The sequence below is a fragment of the Acinonyx jubatus genome, chromosome E2 (genome assembly GCF_027475565.1).
Source record: "Acinonyx jubatus isolate Ajub_Pintada_27869175 chromosome E2, VMU_Ajub_asm_v1.0, whole genome shotgun sequence".
Classification (NCBI taxonomy): domain Eukaryota; kingdom Metazoa; phylum Chordata; class Mammalia; order Carnivora; family Felidae; genus Acinonyx; species Acinonyx jubatus.
The window spans coordinates 24,611,807-24,633,278 of NC_069396.1; the positions used below are offsets into that span (position 1 = coordinate 24,611,807).

General features: G+C 37.4%; 1 long non-coding RNA gene and 1 pseudogene across 2 annotated transcripts in view; both read right to left on the reverse strand.

The window, feature by feature from the left end:
* The window catches only part of LOC113604316 (uncharacterized), a 249,400-nt gene that overhangs the window by 78,547 nt on the left and 149,381 nt on the right, over positions 1-21,472 (reverse strand). The gene's annotated exons all lie outside the window — the stretch shown is intronic.
* Positions 10,164-11,763, reverse strand: LOC106981632 (40S ribosomal protein S15-like; annotated as a pseudogene).

Consider the following 21,472-nt stretch of genomic DNA (forward strand, 5'->3'; position numbering starts at 1 on the left):
TCACATTATTTTTTCTACCCGAGAGCATTACTTTCTTCAACTGGCTAATCTTCTTCCATTCACAAGAGCCTGATCAATTTTAATCCCCCCTATGAAGACATATATAATTTCCACAGTCAAAGTAGTTGCTCAATTCATTCTACAAATATTAATTCAATGTCAACTTTGCACCAACTGCCATTATACGTGCTTAGAACACTTTTATAAATAAAACAAAGATTTCTGTCCTTGTACTAGAATTTCTGTCCTAGAATCTTGTGTTCTAGTGAGAAAGAAAGAAAAAGGGATTGGATAGGTAGCAGTTTTCAACAGGATGGTCAATAAGATGGCCTCATTGAGAAGGTGATATGTAAACACAGACTTTAAAGAGCTGAAGGGGTAAAACAAATGAACACCTAAGGACGAGTGATGTAGGCAAGGAAGCAAAAAACCTCAGGCAGGAGAACATGTTTGAGGAAAAGCAAAAAATCTGGATTAGAGTAAGCAGAAGGAAAGAGTAAGAGGTGGAAGTCATAAAGTTACACAGAAAAACAGTTACATATGGCCTTGTCAGAATTTTTACATTAACCCTGAGTCAACTCGTGAGCAATGCAGGATTTTGAAAGACAAAATGGTCTCCCCTATATTATCAAAGGATAAGTTTGATTCACAAAGAATTTGATATTCAACTTTATTTTAATATTTAAAATAATATATTTAACCATCATACTGAGTCTCACACATCTCTGCCTCCATATTCTGAAGTTCTCAAAAATAAGAACCATGTTTTATTTGTCTCTGTGTCCATAGATAGAAGCTGGTACATACCCAGGATATTGCATGTGGCCAAAAGTTCAGATGTAGATTTAATTACAAAATATGGCCTGTCCAGGATGTTTCAGGCACAGAGATAGATGCTGTTGCATAATAATTCAACTCACAATAGAAGTCAGAGGTAATTTAATGTATGTACTGCTGACAGCACACATTTAATGTATTGTTATTTCATTCGCCTTTGGATGACTTTAAATTATCATCTTCTGCTACACGCCCCTACCCTGGACCAAGAAATATATCTTTCCACATATCACCTGAAACCCCTATATGATACGGGGATGACGAGTAAAAAGAACTTTGAGGCCCTAATAAGACCTGTTATTATTGTGAGACTTTATGCATACTTTAGTGCTTTATTTTTCCACAAGAATCCTAAGTGCTATGTAATACTATTTTTTAATGTTCATTTATTTTTGAGAGGGGGGAGGGGCAAAGAGAGAAGGGGACAGTATCTGAAGCCAGCTCTGAGCTGACAGCAGAGACCCTAATGCGGGGCTTGAACTCAAACCGTGAGATCATGACTGGAGCCGAAACTAAGAGTTGGACACTTACCTGACTGAGCCACCCAGGCACCCCACCATTTTCATTTTCATAATGAAAATGGTAAAATTCATTAAGAATTAGGATTTCAGGAGCACCTGGTGGCTCAGTCAGGTAAGCGTCCGACTCTTGGTTTCGGCTCCAGTCATAATCTCACGGTTCGTGAGTTCAAGCCCCGCATTAGGCTCTGCGCTGGCAGCAAGGAGCCTGCTTGGATTCTTCTCTCTCTCTCTCCCCCTCTCTTTCTGCCCCTCTACTGCTCATGCTTTCTCTCTCAAAATAAATAAATAAACAAAAAAATAAACAACAACAAAAAAGAATTAGGATTTGAACCTAAACTATCACTTGCAGAATTACAATGTCTTTTTGCCTCATCACTCCATTCAAGAGAAAGTCTCTACTTTAGAGAGAATTTATGCATCTATATTACAGAGATAGGTATCTTGACATATATTCATGGACCTAACCACACTTATACAGTACTTACATGAAAAAAAAATTACTGCCACTTTTAGGAAAACTGTCTTGTATTTAAAAAGAATGGGTTGTGTCAGTGGCAAAGGATGAGATTTTGGCATATCCAAAGAACTAAAGATTGGTTTATTGGCTTATTCTCCTCAATCTGGAAATTCTGACTACTTCAGTAAAATACCTTATCAATTTCTCACTTTGGCTTTAATATGCCTCTTGAAATGCTTTGAAAGATACATGGGGCTCTAAATTGCAACCTTGGTTCTTTTTACCTTCTCATAGTAGAAATAAACTTAAGTGATTTTTCATTCTTTCTGCCTCCTCCTGTTACCTGAGCGCTCTCCTCGTCCAAGGCCACTCTATTCTCACCTGAAGAATAGTGCCTATCACTTCCTCAAATGGCTCTGGTGAGGGACAATTCTAAAATATATATAAGAACTATTTGAACCAATGGTGTATGTATAGACAGGTAGATAGATAGGCATATACATACATGCATTTGTACATACATATACAGGATAGGCTGTTTGTGTGTATCTGTATTTACACGTAGTTGTTAAAAGCCCTAAGCTCTGAGATAAGATAAAAGTGAAATTGGAATTTTAACTCTACTATTTTTGTAGCATTAACATCAGCAAGTGACAAGTTCCCTGAAATTCAGTCTTCACATCTGAAGGAGCACTGTTGCCATCCTTAAAGTTATTACAGCAAAATGAAATCATACAACAAATGAAAAGCAATAGTGGAGGCTAAAATTACTCATTTAATAATAGTATCTTTTAAACAGTTAATGACTGACTAGGACCTGTATGCTAATACCTAGTATTTCCATGTGCCAATTGCATTAACTTTCATAACTGAAAACAAACTACAGGTCACTATATAACCAATTTTCATAATGAAGCATTGTAATACAATCATTTATGCAAATAGGGTGTTAGACATTTTTGTTTTATAGTCTTTGCTATAAACTGAAAATCTCACAGAATGGCCCTGCATTGACATTTCAAAGGAACTTGCTTCTCTACCCTTCCTCTTGTCAGTTGACTATTCTTTCCAAATGTGATTTACACATCTGTCCATTGTGATGGGAAGCCATGCCTATAGGTGGACAGAGGTGGGCGACACATCGATCTCTGTGACATGCCATTAGCCATCTTCTTTCACTTAATACTATCTGACGAGCCTTGACCAGTTCAATTTTCCCACTGAAGACACTGTGTTTAATAGAAATAGAACTCCCCCTGCTCTCCTGCCATGTTTTATGTTTAGGCAGATTCAAAGTTGTCTCTTCTTAATTGTGTCTATTTTAGGTCATTTTAGCGAATTCTCAGTTCCTTTTTAATTCCTACACAAAATGAAAAACAAAACATTTCCACTAGCCTGGGTAAAATTTGTCAGTCATTCTTTTGGAAAGTTTAGCGTGCTAACTCAACCATGATGTTGCATTGTTCAGAACCCTAGTAATTTGGAATGTTTATCTTTGTTGCTGTTTCCAAGAGAATTATGAATTCGTACTTTAAAATGTGTAATTTTAGTTTTTTCAATGGGAAATAATTTCAGTTTATTTTGATTTTTTTCCTCTAAATCGACATATGGTAGGGATAAGAAAGTTGTAGTGACCCAGAATCAACTCATTTCACAGAAAAAGTCTGAAACTTTTTGTTTACATGTTTTTGGTGTTTGGGGGTTTTTTGTTTTGTTTTGTTTTTTGTTTTTGTTTTTTTTTTGTTTGTTTGTTTGCTTACTAGGATGCAATTTCAGCCATAAAATTAAACATCTATTTGTAAAGAGACACCAACATTTCCCTGATGAGCAACTCTGTCATTTCTTCAGAACTTCAGAATGGAAAGATTACTAGGGAAATAGAAAACTAAATCTTATCAAAAATGTATTTTGTTGAAAAATAAACACAGTATGTCATTGGATTGATATGCATTTAATGAATATTAGTATTTTATTTCTTTCTCTCTTTCTTCTTCCTCTTCTTATCCACCTAGGTGATATGAGTGCATTGTATCTTTTAATGTCTAAGCATCTGAGGGAGTATTTGGTAGCATCAGTCTATTCTTGAGGAACATAAGGCAGGAAAAAAAACTTAGCAATGTTATACACATGAAATATTTTGACTTTTGACTTTTGCCTAGTTCCTTCCCATATAGCCCCAGGATATTGAAAGCAATTGCCACAATTTGGTTCACCATTTTCAGGCACCTCTCATTAGTGCCTAAAAGGGCTCATTTGCAAAATAATAGTGGAAATGATAACAACAACAATTCAAAAATAACCATAACTGCTGAATGGCATAGTGATAGCAAAGAAGATCAATGACCACTCACTCACTAAAACATTACATAGATTATGCAGCAATCTGCATGTTTGTGTATGTAAATGTGTGTGTGTGTGTGTGCTTGTGTGAGAATGCATGGGTTTGGGTAGGTGAGTGTATATATCCCAGTGTTCATTGTCTTTCTACTGAATAAATGGAAATGAAAAATGTTGACTCCCAGACAGACTTTAACCTACAAATTCTCCTCTGTCTCCTCCATCTTTCGCACTGTATTGTTTGGGATTTATTAAACATATCCTTCTTCAATAGCAGCAATTATGGTCCTCTCCAACCCTTGTTGCAGGCTGTTCCTCCATTCTACCTACAGAAAACATACCCTAAATGCCAGTGTTGGGATTCAGAATGAGTTGCCCCTAGATGTGCCACTTTGCCAGCAGATTATTTCAAGCTGAAACTCGTCAGGCTCAAAAGACTCAGGAAGAAGCTGACCTTCTTCCTAACTACCTAAAAGAATTTAGATATAGGAACTGCGCCTGAAAGACAGCTATCACCTTTGGTAACTACAGTATAACATGAACTATGTATTGTAGACAGGGAGGAATTTAGCAGAATTCATTAAAATTCCTCTCTATGCCCCATTGTTTCTGTATGGACCAGCGAACATTTGTTTACCAAAAATTTACTCTTTTTCATCTTCTTGTGAATTGCTTTTTTTCTCTCTGAAGTCTCAGACCCCTGTGCCCTTCTCCTTAGTTCAAGATGACATATAGACACTTTATTTTGCTGGTCTGTCTTTGGAATCTCATGTTTATGTTCAGAGAAACACTAGTTTCTCTGAAATTTTTCTTGGTTGATATATTTATTTCCTCTTGCTGCTACAATAAGTTAACATAAGCTTCCTGGCTTAGAACAACATGAATCTATTGTCCAAAAGTTCTGTAGGTCAGAAATATCACTGAGCTAAAATCAAGGTGTTAGTAGGACTGCTTTCATTCTGGAAGCTCTAAGGGAAAATAATTTCCTTGCCTTTGTCTCTTCTAAAGTTGACCTGAATCCCTTGGCTTGTGTTCTTTTCCTCCCTTTTCAAAGCCAGCAGTGTAGCATCCTCAGCTATCTCTCTGATTCTGACCCTCTTCAAAAGCCCTCTGTAATTACATTAGGCCAGCCAGAATAATCATAGATAATCTTTCCATGTCAAGATCCTTGGTTTAATCACATATTCAAAGAACAAAATTTCTTTTGCTATGCAAGGTAATATATTCACATGTTCTGGGGATGATAACATGGGTGTCTTTGGAGGGACAACATTCTACCTACCACAGATGGAAACACGTCCCACTTCTGTCATTATATTTCCATTAAGTGTTTAGACCACTTTTACATGTAAAATGTAATAGAGATTTATGCACATTGTTTTCTGTTGTGGTTTCATTTCATCACATTCCTTAAAAGTTAAAATCACATAGACCATTGAAATATTAATCTCTTCCATTCTATTTTTGATACATGAGGATAGCCCTAACTCTTGGATAGCTCCTGATTTCTATATCACCCAACATGAGTTCAGTTTGTTAAACTGAATTTAAAAATGTTGGGAGTGATCACATTAACCTATGAGTTAGGCAGAACAGTAGAAGCAATGAATAAAAGAGATACCCTGTTACGTGATTTTTTTTTTTTATTACAAGGCAGAATAAGATTGGCAATAACTCCAAGCTGTGGTCTTTCACCAAAATTAAGTCTAGAATGTGACTTTTGAGGGTTGGAATATTTTCTAAATAGGTGTGTTTTCTAAGACAGGATGCCATCATATTTGAGGGGCAAATATCTATGATAGCTGTTGAGAAAAAAAAATTAGAGTCATTTGAGTCTCATATTTAATCTTGATTGCTTTCTAAGATCATTCTTGGGATCAGAGGGTGATTACTGTGATTTTACCTCATATGGAAAGATTTAAACTCTCTTTAGATGATATTCCAAACCAATGTCAATAATAAATCTGTTTAATGCTTATTTTAGAATTAAAGAAGGAATTAGTCATAAAGATAACTAATATCCCTGGTCTCAATTTCTAGTGGAGTGAAGAGTTGTATTCTTTCAGGGACTATGGTTAGGGGAGATAATAGAGAACATGATAGATGATTTCTTCAAATTTAGAGAAAAATAGTTGAATTTTCCCACTGATCATGGTCACCATCACACCCAGCACCCAAAAGAATTTCAAAGACCTAGACAGATATTTTTAATCTCCTCAGTTCTCTGTAAGGAGAAATATATCCTGTTTTAAAGAAATGAAAACACAACATTTTTTGGTTCAAAGTATTGTGCTATTTTTTTCCCAAGACTATCCCCCATGACCTCCCTAAAAGACATTCACTAGTATCTTCAATTTTCAAATACAGACATTAAGCAAATGAGGTTAAATAACATGAAAAATGCAAAATCACTAATACGAATTAATAAATATTTTGGTGCCTAAAAAGATAACATTAAGAAAACTCATTAATTTTTAAATAAATAAGTTGTTAAATTAGCCATCAAAAATACCCATCATATTGAAAACATGTCGTATGTTAAGTTTTCTGACTTAGCAAGAGCTGTTACGTGGGCACCAATGTTTGCTAAAAAAAGGATATTCAATTTTAAACTAAATAAGTTACTCATGGCCAAATTATTATAAAAGCCAACTATAAAAAGTCTTCTATTTATTATAAAAACTGACATTTTAAAGCTTTTTAATATATTTTGTATGATGCAGATTTGGACTTCTGAAGGTCAAAGTGCTGGACGAGAACCTACAAAGATTAAAAATAAAACCTACCTCCTTCTTATTAAATGTATTTTATACAAATTTAATTTTTTTCCCAGAATGTCTATTTTAAAACCTGCTGCCATCAGTTACCAAAATCTAGTAAGGTTGACTCTCACTTGCCAAGGAGTAGGATTCTGGGCAAAGAAGAACACTGTTTGAGGAGGACACACGACAGTATGTTTCTGAAAGACAGGTGGGATAGTTACATTTGTGTGTCAATTCAGCTGGAAGGTGGTACTGAATCTGTGGTAAAACATTCTGAATGTTGCTGTGAGGTGTTTTGTGATGTAACTAACATTTAAATTGATGAACTTTGAATAAAGCAAATTGCTCTCCATAATGTGATGGGCCTCATCTAATCAGTTGAAAGCTTTAATTAAATAAAAACTGACCCCCCACAAGCAAGAGGGAATTCTTCCAGCAGATGACCTTTGGACTTGAATTGCAGATTCCTGATTTACCAAACTCTATAATTGTGTGAGCCAGTTCCTTAACGTAAATACACACACACACACACACACACACATACACACACACACACACACACACACACACACGTATATACACACCGTCTTGGTTCTGTTTCTCTAGAGAACCTTGACAAATACAAAGAGAGAAGGGGGTGATTAATGTCCCATAAAAAAATGAAATAGAAAACAATGGATCACAAATAAAGTATAGTATCCAAAGTAGTATCTACCATAAAGATGAAAAGTGACCTGCATGGGTGAGACAAGGGAACGAACATCTCTTCGTTACCAAAAATTGTACTTCTTGCTTCAAAATTTAACTCCCTTAGCCTTAATAGGAGATATTCATTATCACCTTTAATTTTCAAGTAATGATATCAAGGCCTGTAAAGCTAAATAATATACAGCCTCAAGCAACCATAAAATTTTGGAAAAATGCATAAATTAGACCTTTATTATAGTTGTGTTTTTTAGTTTACCTAGGATCTCAGACCTAATCTGATAAAACCCCACACATGACCCAAAACCATTACTGCTACCTAACCAGATATTTAGGTATTAAGCTCATATATCATGGGCTAACTGTTATATTAAACTCAAGATGCATTACTGGTGTGTTTCACAGTTGAAGGCCCCTAATGAATTTGCACATCACCACTAGTTTATGGGATATAATTTATGTGAAGTGTCAAAAATAGAAGTGTACATATGGCTTTCAGGTATCGTTTATATGTAGTTCTAAATCACTGCACATATAACTGAGTCAATTATTGAAAATTAACATTCTGGGGAGGGGGGTGAATTCATACCTACAGACATCATGCTGGGCTCTTGCAATGGAAAGAAACCTTCTCCAATGGCCCCTCTGTGGCTGTGGTTTATTACCTCGATGATTTTGTTGCTTGTTGTAACCCAATATGTATGTTAGTATACCTTAAGGAATAGGTTGTCGTCCGATTTATTAGTTGGAGTATCTTACATCTTTCAATGGTAGGAAAAATTTTATATTGACATATCCAGAGTTTTTATTGAAGTTATATTAGTCCTATCTATCAGAGATATGCTAGAAAATCTATAACTTCCACCAAAATGTTGCCCATGTGAGCAATTCAGTTTATGAAGTGCAATCTTCTAAGGCAGGCTTAGGGCCTCGTGATTCATTTTTCAACCTATGTGATGTTTAATGATTTTGTCAAAATAAAAACTAATATACAGTTCTATGTCCATCATCAAATTATGCCATTCAATTTATAGCTTACACTATGAAAAAAGACATCCAGATATGGAGGTTTGAGGAGTAGGAAATAGCTCCAGTCTATGCAATTCTCCTTCCTTTGACACAGATGTTTGTAGTAGGTGAGAAGTTATTTGGTTTATTATTACACTGGGAATTTTTTATAACAGAGTAATGACACTGTTTCATTATGTCAAACATGTAGATATCTACCTGGGGTATACTGTTGGACCAAAAAAATGATTATTAACAAAATGAAACTATATAAAACAAAAGGGAAAAGGGCTGAAAGGTCTTTATCACATTGTTTAAACCAATCTTAAATTCCATTTTCTAAACTACTGAACAGTAATTCCCAAACATATTCATTTTTCTTAGCCATCATAGAATATCAAGAAGAATTTTTGCAAGTTGTGTGTGTGTGTGTGTGTGTGTCTGAGTGTGTGTTATGAGGTCATGCATGCACAGACATTTTAAAAGGCTGAATATAATTCACATTTCATTTTAATCTTCTTTGTCACATGTTGTTTTCTTAAGAATTAGTTATTGTTAAATAATGTCAAGGAATGAAAACTTCCATAATTAAAAAGGAGAAAACTAATATGGTTCTCTCTTTGGAGGATAAGATTTCCGCAAATAAAGTTACACTGGTCATTTAGATAATGGTATTCCTAAATCAGCCCTGATGATAAGTCTAGTGTATTTTCACCTTCTGAATTGATGAAAAGATTTCAAGTAGGTGAATTTCTGAGTTCCTTGTTTTCCTCTTCTTAGAGTGAGAGATTTAATATTTGACAACATCCTTCCAAGATCCTTTAGATTTTTGTGTACCAATGTGAGATACACAGGGAATTAGACCCACTCTGTAACTCCCTACAAATATTAACCCAGGTTCACTTCAAAGGCACGTGCTAAGATTTCTCATGACCATGCATGAAGACATTTTTATTTTAACATTCTGAGAAAGCATATAAAGCTTGGAATGATTCAACAACTAGCCCAGAGCCTCACACTTAATTAGTAGGGAATTCAGACTCATACTCAGATTTGTCAGAGTCAAAGGCCTATGTTCTTTATGGAATATTGCACAGCTTCTGGAAGTTTCAGAATGCCAACTGTAATGGGGTAAAATCACAGACACATGTCAGATTTAGCATGTATCACCAGAATGTTCAGCACAAAGCATCGATCCCCCATGCATGCCAGATCCTGCCACTGATCATTTTGCCTTTTTCTCATACACAGCACATGACTCCAAAAACAAGGCTCATGTGGAAAAGGAATTTACATTTTCAATTATGTATCTGTTCCTGGATGTATTAAAACAGATTCATCTTTAATACCATTCTAACCAATTTTTTTTTATTACTGGTAACTAGTGAGAGTTTATCAAGAGGAAGCAGATAAGGATTAAAAATAGAATCTTAGGATTTTGTCATCAGTATTATGGCTCAAGAGCAATGAAATGTTGGAGATCCCAGGAAATAAAAGCTGCCACACGGAAAAATTAATAGTTCAGAGGGTTTCGTAATAGAATTGCTCGAGGAAAAAAAAAGAATCATTAGTTCAAGTGACATACAAGCATACCTCTTTTTCTTTTAAGTTTGTTTATTTTGAGAGAGAGAGAGAACACATACATACATGCATGTTGGGGAGGGGGGGAAGGACAGAGAGAGGGAGAGTGAGAGGACAGACAGAATTCCAGGCAGGCTCTATGCTGTCAGTGCAGACTCCAATGTGGGACCTGAGGTCACGAACTGTGAGATCATGACCTGAGCTGAGATCCAGAGTCAGATGCTTAACTAACCAAGCTACCGAGGTGCCCCCAGCATACCTCCTTTTTATTGCATTTTGCTTCATCGCACTTTGCAGATATTGTTTTTTGTTTGTTTGTTTGTTTGTTTTTTACAAATTAAAGGTTTGTGGCAACCCTGCATCTAACCAGTCCATCAGCATCACTTTTTCAACAGGATTTGCTCACTTTGTGTCTCTTTGTCACATTTTGGTAATTCTCATAGTATTTCAAAGTTTTTCATTATTATTATATTTGTTACGCTGATCTCTGGTCAGTGATCTTCGATATCACTATTATAACTGTTTTGGGGCACCAAAACCCAGACCCTTTAAAATGGCAAACTTAACTGAAATGTTGTATGTGTTCTGACCGCTGATGTGGTGGAAACAGTAAGCCAGAAGTGGTGCCTGGACATGGGACCAGATTGCTGCAATCTCATGATAAAACTTTAACGGCTGAGGAGTTGCTTCTTATGGATGAGCAAAAAACTGGTTTCTTGAGATGGAATCTGCTCCTGGTGAAGATGCTGTTAAGATTGTTAAAACGACAACAAAGGATTTAGAATATTCTGTAAACTTAGCAGGCTTTGAGAGGACAGACTCCAATTTCGAAACAAGATATACTGTGGGTAAAATGCCATCAAACAGCTTAGTATGCTACAGAGAAATCATTCATGAAAAGAAGAGTCAACCGATGCAGCAAATTCTACTGTTGTCTTTTTAAAGAAATTGCCACAGCCACCCCAAACTCCGGCAACCACCAGCCTGATCAGTCAGCAGCCATCAACGTCGAGGCAAGAGTCTCCATCAACAAGATTATGACATGATGAAAGCCCAATGATGACTAGTACTTTTTAAATTATCAATGAAGGATTTCTCTTTTTTCCAGAGAAGTCTGTGCTTTTATTAGCCAAACAGGCTACTTCAGAAGGATGAAGCAGGACGAGTGGTTGGCCCCAACGCTAGGCTTGCCATGCTTCACAAGCTTAGAGGTGAGGGAGAACTCACCCAGGTAGTAGCCAATCATCTCAGGCTTTATTTCCACCTGACTGAAGGTCTTGCCACTGTAAACACCTGCCATGTTGCCCCCCATCACAGGCAAAATGATCATGCCCTGAAGGCATGCCTTAACCACCTTGGGCTTCTCCATTAGGGAGGCCTCCTTATTGGCCTTGTGCAGGCGCTTCAGCAGTGAGAGCTGCTTCCTCTGCAAACCCTCTGTTGCTGAAAGGCAGTGTGCAGCTGCATCAACTGTTCATAGGACCTGCCCAGCAGCTGGTCAAGGTCCAAGCTGCAGGAGGTGAACTTGCTTCTTCTTCTGCTCCACTTATGCCATCTTATCAACTCTTTGCAAAGGACTATTTTTTAAGCAAAGATATGTACATATTTTTCTAGATATAAAACTATTGCACGCTTAACTTTATTGCACAGTATAGTGTAAACATAAGTTTTATATGCACTGGGAAACCCCAAAATCCATTACTTGCCTTATCACCATACTTGCTTAACTGCAGTGGTCTGGAATCAAATCTATGTTATCTCTGAAGTATGCCTGTGTTACATTAGAGCATGGAACAAATGGATGTCCAATACTAGCAGAGAAGAATACCACAGAAGTTTGGAAGACAGGGAAACCCTACAGAAAACAAATCAGAGCAAAATGTTTTCTGCACTAGCTCTCAAATCCAAAGATTTCAGCTCAATGGGTATCAAAAACATAAGACACAAGACATTACCATATCACTGAAAGTGTGAGTAGTACTCAAAATTGTTTTAAATGGCAGATACTCCAACCAAATGTCATTGAATTGCTGAGAAAGTTATTTATTTTTCCATTCTTTCTAGTTACATTAATAAAGAAGTTTGCATACCATGTTAACATGTCTTTAGCAGTCTATTAACACTTGTTAATTTCTCCTGTGCAGTAATGCAAAGTTTCCTTTAAAGATACATTTATTTACACTAAAAGGGAGTCAGTTTAAAGGAAAATAAGTAGAGACTTTATGCGGATATGGTGAAAATCATGACAATGTAATATAATTACTGAACTTGAAAAACACTGCACATCTGGAGAAGAAGCAAGGTGAAATGCTAAAAAACCTGAGTCCTTTAGCAATATTTAGGGACAAGCCCATCTCTCGTCATCTCTGAGATTTGTGGGATGAACTGATACTAGAGTCAGACACAAGGGCAAGTTGAGGCAAAATATAATGAGTTTGATTTTATACACTTCCTGGTCATCCACTCAATAGCAAGCCCTAGATACAAGGATAAGCGAGATTCAATTCCTGACCGGCCCTTCCCTCAGCATCACAGAAATTTTCTGTAGCAAGACTCTTTCTCAGATAGTTCTAACCACCAGAGACAAATTTTTTCCAACCACAGACTGCCCTTCTATGGCATGAAGCCACTCACAGGACTTCTAATCACTCATTCCATAGTTATGCCAGACAGTCATTTCTCCTTGGAATATGTCTCCTCCATCTGAAATACTCTCAGTTTCTTCTGTCATTCCCAATTTTCCCTCTACCATCTTGACTCCTCATCACTGAAAACATTCTAATTTGTTTATATGTTTAAGCATTACAACCAGAACTGCATATACTATTTTAGGCCTAGCAATATTATTTTAAGGATCAGAAAACAGATACAATCAATTGAGCACTATTATAGGAAAATTTTCCTACGTTTGTTTCAGCTCTGGATCATACCAGCTTTGTGTGTTCCATTGATGACTCTGAATTAACTTACTTTTTCTTAAAAGTATGGAGACGCAACATAGCTTAAGTAATCATTTCTTTTGAGTTCATGAGTTACATAATTCGAAAATAAATACAAAGACTATTCCTTTCCATAAGCACACATTCTTTACCACTGTTCTCTAAGTTCCTCAGGTAATATAAATAGGGATTCAAAGGAAAGGGGTCATATGGATAGTAGAATATTACATTGCAGTATTGGTTACATGGCTTCCTATTTTTCATGATTTTTTTAAAAAAGGCCTCATATAGCTTAAGAGATTTTATAAGTTTCCAAATTATTTTTAAAAACAAGCTTCCTAAGTTTCTTTATACCAATTCTTTCCTTCCCAAACTCACCATAATCACTCATTTGGATGTCATTGTGTTACTAGTGGGGCAGGGAAATCACCTGTTGATGCACATTTACAATAGTCATGTTCTATCTCTCCAATACTACCAGGGGCAGAAGACTGCAGATTAGTTCTTAAGCTAAACCTCACAAAGTACAGAACTCTAATTTTCAATAAAACAGGAAGACAAGTCTCCACCTTTTCCAACTGTACCTTTATTTATAAAAGGCTGTAAGTGGGCACTTGTCCTGGAGAGCAGTATCTTTATCCTAGGGAGGATGCTCAAACAGCAGAGTGAAAATAACAGAAGTCTCTTATGTAGGTAAGGGGACATTCAAAGCCATTCTGCCTCATTGAACTCTGACTAAAATTAGGCCACTCCTGACCCAGCTTAATTTGCAGACACAACACCCAGGGGATCTTATTAAAACACGGATGCTTATTCCCTGCCTCTGGGGTCAGGCCTGAGAGTCTGCATTTTTAACAAACTTTTCTTCAGAGAAGCCATACCACTGGTCCAGAGAGCACACTTAATTGTTAAGGGATTAACAGAAAGTTGGCAGATTTGGGATTTCCTACATTTGATTCTAATTGTATTTGAAGAGTAGACTACCATAGATTTCATTTGCTCAATAAACATGTATGGAGCATTTGCAACGTTCCAGGCACTGCTTTAGGTGATGGGAATTCAGCAGTGATTTTCTTCCCCGAATGCCCTTTAGGCTTTGGTTCAAGTAAGTGGGTCTCTACTTAAAGATCCCACTGCAGTAGGGCAAGCATTTCTAGCACAGCTTTGATACTAACATTAAGAGCAAGGACCTTGAGAATTAGAAAGATTTGGTTTTGAAAGCTCGCTGTCACTTAATCACTTTGCCATCCTGAGTAAATTAACTAATCTCTGAGCCTCAATTTTCATATATATGATGAATAAAAAGGCATGCTGTTTGTAAAGCATTGGTCCAGTGCCTGACATGAGTAGTATTCAAAAACAATGCCAATTATTATTACTCTTGTTCCAGTTCTGGCACTGAGCCACAGAGCAAAGCACAACCTGCAGATGCAGACATACTTAGTGGTGATCTATGCAGGGCTGGGCAGAGAGGGACCAACAAATAGCAGGTGGAGGATCCTGAGAACAGGTCCTGAGAGTTATGCACTTCCCTATTCCAGAAATGATCGTGTGCATCAAAATAGATTTTTCTGTAATGACAAACATGCCCATATCTGAACTGAAGCCACTTTTACAGAGTCTAAATGCTGTACACAGGGTGGAATGAGACGTATAGAAAGGGGTCAAGAAGGCTACCAAACCATCCAATGAGATTTCATAGATAATATATGGTTCCAGGGGTACGAGCGACTTCTTACACTATGGGTGAACTGCTATGGGGAGTGTAAACCTCAGAAGGGTAAGAAATGACCCTAAGAGCAGAGGGTGATACCAGAAAGAGGAAGGGAGAGAAGTGGCAGGGATCCCATCACTAGAATTGGAGGAGAAAGGGACTTGGATATCAGGTTGTAATAATCCAGTTGCTGATTTACCTACCAGCTGGAAGATCCTAAAAGTTGAACACAGGATCTACGGAAATATGATCCAAAGGGAGGGACATGAGAGTCACGCAGGTGGGATGAGTGGTAAATGAAATGTAACCCAGACTGGAGTGCTCAACAGTTATGCAAACTGGCCATTGGAATATGGAAGCAACTTGTTCTGTGTTAATGCTGCATGCTTGCACGAGACACATTCATTTTAAGAGTTATTAGAGGGGCGCCTGGGTGGCTCAGTCAGTTAAGTGTCCGACTTCGGCTCAGGTCATGATCTCACGGTCCATGGGTTCGAGCCTCGCATCGGGCTCTGTGCTGACAGCTCAGAGCCTGGAGCCTGTTTCAGATTCTGTGTCTCCCTCTTTCTCTGACCCTCCCCTGTTCATGCTCTCTCTCTGTCTCAAAAATAAATAAATGTTAAAAAAAATTAAAAAAAGAGTTATTAGAATACCAAAGTAGAAAAGAGAAATATGTGGACAGACCAAAGCACAGGAAAAAATATAAGAAATTGAGGCAAAAGAAATGTCCATCTGTTATTTCAGAGGTCAGTTAGAAATCACAGTCTGGGGATAAGAACTGTGATAATTTCATGTAATTCTGAAATATTAGTGACATTTTCACAAGGCACATGTGCATGTGTCTAGGTGACCACAGGAAGGAAGGGCTAATAGACAGTATACTGGTCTGGTGCTAGGCTTGGAGGGCAGGAAAAGATGATGAATGAGTGAATGATCAAAGGATAGATATACAAGCTTTAGGGGAAAAACAATCAAGTTAAAAACTTGAGGACAGTAGGGAGAAACCCAGAAGCCATATTAAACCTGACAAGGAGGGCTGGCCATAGGGAGAGAGCCTCTGTGGTTTTGAAAACTTTCACAGAGCTGAAAACCTTCACTGGAGAACTTGACAGACTACAGATCAGTAAGAAGGCCAAGCGTTATTGGCAGTAGCAATTAAAGATCCAGAAACTAGACTGGAAAAAACTTGCATTCATAAGAAGAATGAACTTCTGCTCTTGTTCTCATTTGCCTTTCTGATCTTACAGTGGAGCACAGCATATGAAGGAATTTACGAGACCGTGGCCACATGGTAAAATGTCAGAGCGCTTGGCAACTGTCACTACGTGAAGGGGATTTCTCCCCTCACCCCGGCTCATTAGTCTTACCGCAACAATATCTTGTGTACGCTGGCATTTTGGAAACTTCGCCATTAGTCCTTTCTGATAATCACCCAAAGTGAATTACTGTTTCCTAGTGCGACTTTACCCTGACTTTTTCTTGTAACCAGCCATGAATATATCAACATTAAATGGGTGGAATATGGAAAAGGTGACTTCACAATTTTTTTTGACTCTTCTGAAAATGTCATGTCCTCAGTTGGGAACATTTGAGAGGTCATTTTGCTTCCTGTCCCCATGCCGTAAACCACATCTATCTTTCTTTATATATGCCTTTTTCATAGTTTCACTTGGGCTTGGTCCAAACTAAAGTGGAGGTAGAGACATGACTTTCATAGTAAATTGTGGTCCAGGGAAGACACACGGATTGAATGAATGAGGTTGAGTAAAGATATGTAAAATTGATTAATATAATGTACTTGAGTTTACTACGTAACAATTGCCCCTTTTCTTTCTCAGTGTTTACAGCCTACATTTTTAAAGTAACACCAAAGAAAATGTCATGCTCATTATAAAAAAGAAACAAAATCTAGAGAAGATGTCTGAAATGCAGTTACATTAAGTACATAAACAAGTGTGTTTTATTTCTTTTATTGTCTGCTCTTTAAAATTTTATTTCTGAACTCCAGGAAGATTCTTTCTTTGTGAGAAAAAAAACTACCTAGGGATAATTTACCTAGGGGTGCCTGGGTGGCTCAGTTGGTTGAGTATCTGACTTAGGCCCAGGTCATGATCTCATGGTTCATGAGTTTGATCCGTGCATCGGGCTCTGTGCTGAAGCTCAGGGCCTGGAAGCATGCTTCAGATTCTGTGTCTCCCTCTCTCTCTGCCACTCCCCAGCTTGTCCTCTGTCTCTCTCTTTCTCTCTCTAAATTTTAAAAATCATTTAAAAAACTAAAAAAAAAAAATGACCCAGTGGCTAACCTAAGTTCTGTTGTCCCCAGCTATGGGAACAGAATGTCAAAATCAGAAACAACTTGTGCCATCAGGAATTTAGTTTTAATTGACTGGACAAACCCAAACCTCCTTTCTCCTCATCCTCCTCAAAGATGGACACAGGTTCAAGTCTTAATTTTTTAGACATCTTATGCTCATAAACTTGATATCCATAATTGCTATCAATTTAAAATATGGAAATAATTATGGTTTTAGTAGCACACATTTTGCATTATGCAAATTAGGACTGATGGATCCCTTTCACCTTTGTTTTTTGTTGTATCATTTCACCAATAGAAATGAATGATGCAATCCCATTGTGCAGGTAAGAGGAATGGAGTTGCTTAAGGCCAAACAGCTACCGTGTAAACAATCTGAAGTTCAGGCAAAGAACTTGTCCAATAAGCTGAAAGTTGTCTCATACAATAGTTCAATTCTTCTTCAAAAAAGGGTCATAAAAATATTCATTTACAGATGAGAGGCAAAAAATTCAACAATAAAGTAACTGGCTCATTCAACTAATAATATTTAAAGGAGATGTAAATTAAACTTGCTTTCATTCCACACCTTAGGTTATTTTCTCTACATCATAGGGAGAGATGAGTACATTGCTTTTCAGTGTAGTGAGGAATGGTGGGTGGGGGGGCCGGGGCGGGGGGTAACATGAAGCAGTAGAATAGAGTGGCTGAGAGTGCCAATGCTGGAATCAGACTTCCTTAATGAAAATGTCAGTTTCATCAGCTTGTCCTTGGGGTAGTTTACTGAATTTGTCTATTTCAGCATTCTTGCCTATACAGTGGAACTCACTACAGATATCCTCACAGGGACATTATAAACAGCCAATGAACAACTACGCATAAGCACTCAATGCAGTGTCCAGTATATTGTATAGAGTCAACAAATGTTTGCAGTGAGAGGCATGAAGACAGTTATTCTTTCTATTTTCCCTCTAGCATAATCTAGAATCTAGTACTATTTAGGTTTTAAGTCAGCACCTTTATTCAATAACTCTCCTTTGAAGGGCAACATGACAACCATATTGCACCTCTACTGTGTCCCTGAAAAAGTATTATCTCAGTGATTTGGAGAAAGGCCAGCATAACTAAATGACATTTGTTGAGAGAAATTTGTGTAGGAAGCAAAGATATGTTTACCAAACAGGGAGTGAAACATATTTCAGGGCTTCTCATCTACAGGTGCCCATTATCTATAGAGAGACCAACCCTGGAGTCACATGGTCGTGTTTTTATAAAATTGGCAAAGACATTTTAACCTCAATTAGTCAAGACCACTGTTTCTTTCCTTCTCCAATCACTCTTTGCCTTTCTTCTCCCATGGGTTAGGAGTGACGTACCCTGTGGACATTTTGGGGTCTAGCTGACTGGAGAGTCTGCTGGGACTTTGTGGATTTAGCAGAATATATTTACATGGTTCAGTAGCTTTGTGTATCATAGTTATTGCTAGGTGTCGCAATGTAGGGACTTCCAAAGATTTACCTATCTTCCACTGACCACAGCACCACACTGATGAGTGTAGTATCATGTACAAATATGTGATTTGTACATTTGTGATTTGGCCCCCAGCACCAGAATTATCTGATAGAAGAAAGAAAAAAATATATTTAAAATTTAAAGCTTGTCAATAGAATTTTTTTCCAACCCACACACATGAAACTTAAAAAGAAAAAGATTTGGTTCTCATTGAAGCCTAATCAAATTACAATTTTTATTCCATCAAGAGTATATTTGGCAATTCAAGAACAATAAATTAAAAAAATCAAACTTCCTTTTAAAGAGCCTGATGTTGGGGCGCCTGGGTGGCTCAGTCGGTTAAGCGGCCGACTTCGGCTCAGGTCATGATCTCGCGGTCCATGAGTTCGAGCCCCAAGTCGGGGTCTGTGCTGACAGCTCAGAACCTGGAGCCTGTTTCAGATTCTGTGTCTCCCTCTCTCTGACCCTCCCCCGTTCATGCTCTGTCTCTATCTGTCTCAAAAATAAATAAACGTTAAAAAAAATAAATAAATAAAGAGCCTGAAGTTAACTTTCTATTCACTCTACCAGAGAAAATAATCTAAAGCTATCATAAGATTATGCTGCCAAATAATTTAGGAAACAGAAAGTCTTAAGGTACTGTTTCAAGGAATTAATTTTAAAAATATGCTATTCTTTTGCATCATGTGATATTTGTAATTTTTTAAATTATATTCTGTTGTGATTTCTTTACTCATTCTAAATAAATATGGTATTTCATACAGATTTAAATTCATAATTTTGTATTTATCTTAAAGAAGGCTCCATTCATATTGTAAAACTTCAACACCTACAAACATGAATGTCCCTGATCTAGAATATCTTCCACGTATATAGAGATGTGGCTAAGTCTTTTCAAGTGTTTGAGAGTGAATTCTTGTTCAATCAACTTAGAGGCAACCAGAAATGCAGAAAAGGTAAACCCAAGGGGAAAGATGGCATCATGTTAGGTGTTCTGTTGGCTCTTTTTACTTTCCTTTTGGGCTCTTTGAACAATTTTACCTGAGGCTATATAGCAGAGCTCTGCAAGCTCAAAGAATGAATATCCTCCCTTGATTTGTCAGAGCTACCAGGGGCGCTCTTTGGGAGAAAGGAACAACATGAAGAAGAAACAAGTAAATACACGCACAAACTTGAATAGGCATCACAAGAATTCAAAAAAGGGTTGAAAGAGAAGCAGTAAAGAGAATCATTTGGGAATAAAGACACAGGAAATGTTTCTACTACTTAGAATAATGCTTCTATTAATCCCCCACCATCTTCATTTGCTGCAGCCCCACCATCTTCATTTCCTGTACTTTTTTTTTTAACATCTTCAATAAAAAATTCATGCAGTAAATGTGTGTTACATGGGAACTACGTGCCAGGATCTGAGCTATGTGTTGGGCTATCACATTAAGCAAAAATGAAGACCCTATATTCCAAAATTAATAAATTGAAATCCTCACCGCCACTGTGATGGTATTAGGGGATGGGGCCCTTTGGAGGTGATCACATAATGAAGGTGGAGCACACATGAAGAGATTAGTGCCCTTATAAAAGAGACCTAAACAGCATAAAGGAAGCTGGTCCTCATCATATCCCAAATCTGCCTGCACTTTGGTCTTGGACTTCCCAGTCTCCACAGCTATGAGAAATAAATGATTATTGTATAAAAAAAAAAGTAGGCCCTATATACACAGAACATATAGCAAGAGTGAGAGATAATTAAAACTACGCAAAAATCACACAGACAGGAATTGAAAGACTGATATGTACTATAAGTGTGAGAGGGGTGCCTGTGTGGCTCAGTTGGTTAAGTGTCCAACTTTGGCTCAGGTCATGATGTTAAAATTCTTGAGTTTGAGTCCTGCAACAGGATCTCTGCTGTCAGCACAGAGCCCCCTTCAGATCCTCTGTCCCCCTCTCCCTCGGCCCCTCCTCCACTCACATGTGTGCATGCTCTCTTTCTTTCAAAAATAAATATTTTTTTAAAAGGGTGAAAGAGGGGCGCCTGGGTGGCACAGTCGGTTAAGCGTCTGACTTCAGCCAGGTCACGATCTCGCGGTCTCGTGGTCCGGGAGTTCGAGCCCCACGTCAGGCTCTGGGCTGATGGCTCAGAGCCTGGAGCCTGTTTCTGATTCTGTGTCTCCCTCTCTCTTTGCCCCTTGCCCGTTCATGCTCTGTCTCTCTCTGTCGTAAAAATAAATAAACGTTGAAAAAAAAAATTTTTAAAGGATGAAAGAGTTAAAAGATAGGCAGATATGACCTGGCCAGATATGTCCAGACAGATCTCTCGGAGTGTATAATATTTAGCTATTTTTTAAAATATAAATTGAGGAAATAAAAGTTACGAATAAGCTACAGGATAAGAGGGAACGATGAATAATATTTCAGTCAGAAGAATATATGGGGCAAAGCCACAGAGCACGAGAGAAAGAAATCACAAGTCATATCCTAAAAAATGATTAATTTGTATATTAAGAAATGTAATTTTACAGAAAATATATTGTATTAGGTAGAAGAGTATCATCGTCATCATCACCACCATCATTACCATTTTTATTACTATCATTGCTACGATGTCCACAACCACCAATTTGAGCCCTATGTACCAGACACTATGCTGGTTTTCTCATTTAATCCTTATACAAACCTATGTTCATTCATTTCATCATTCATTCATTCATCCATTCAAGACCTATATTTATTAAATACCTAACCTATACCGGCCGTTCTGACAGGAATGCAATTAATATTTGGTATTTGACAAAACAGATGTAGACTC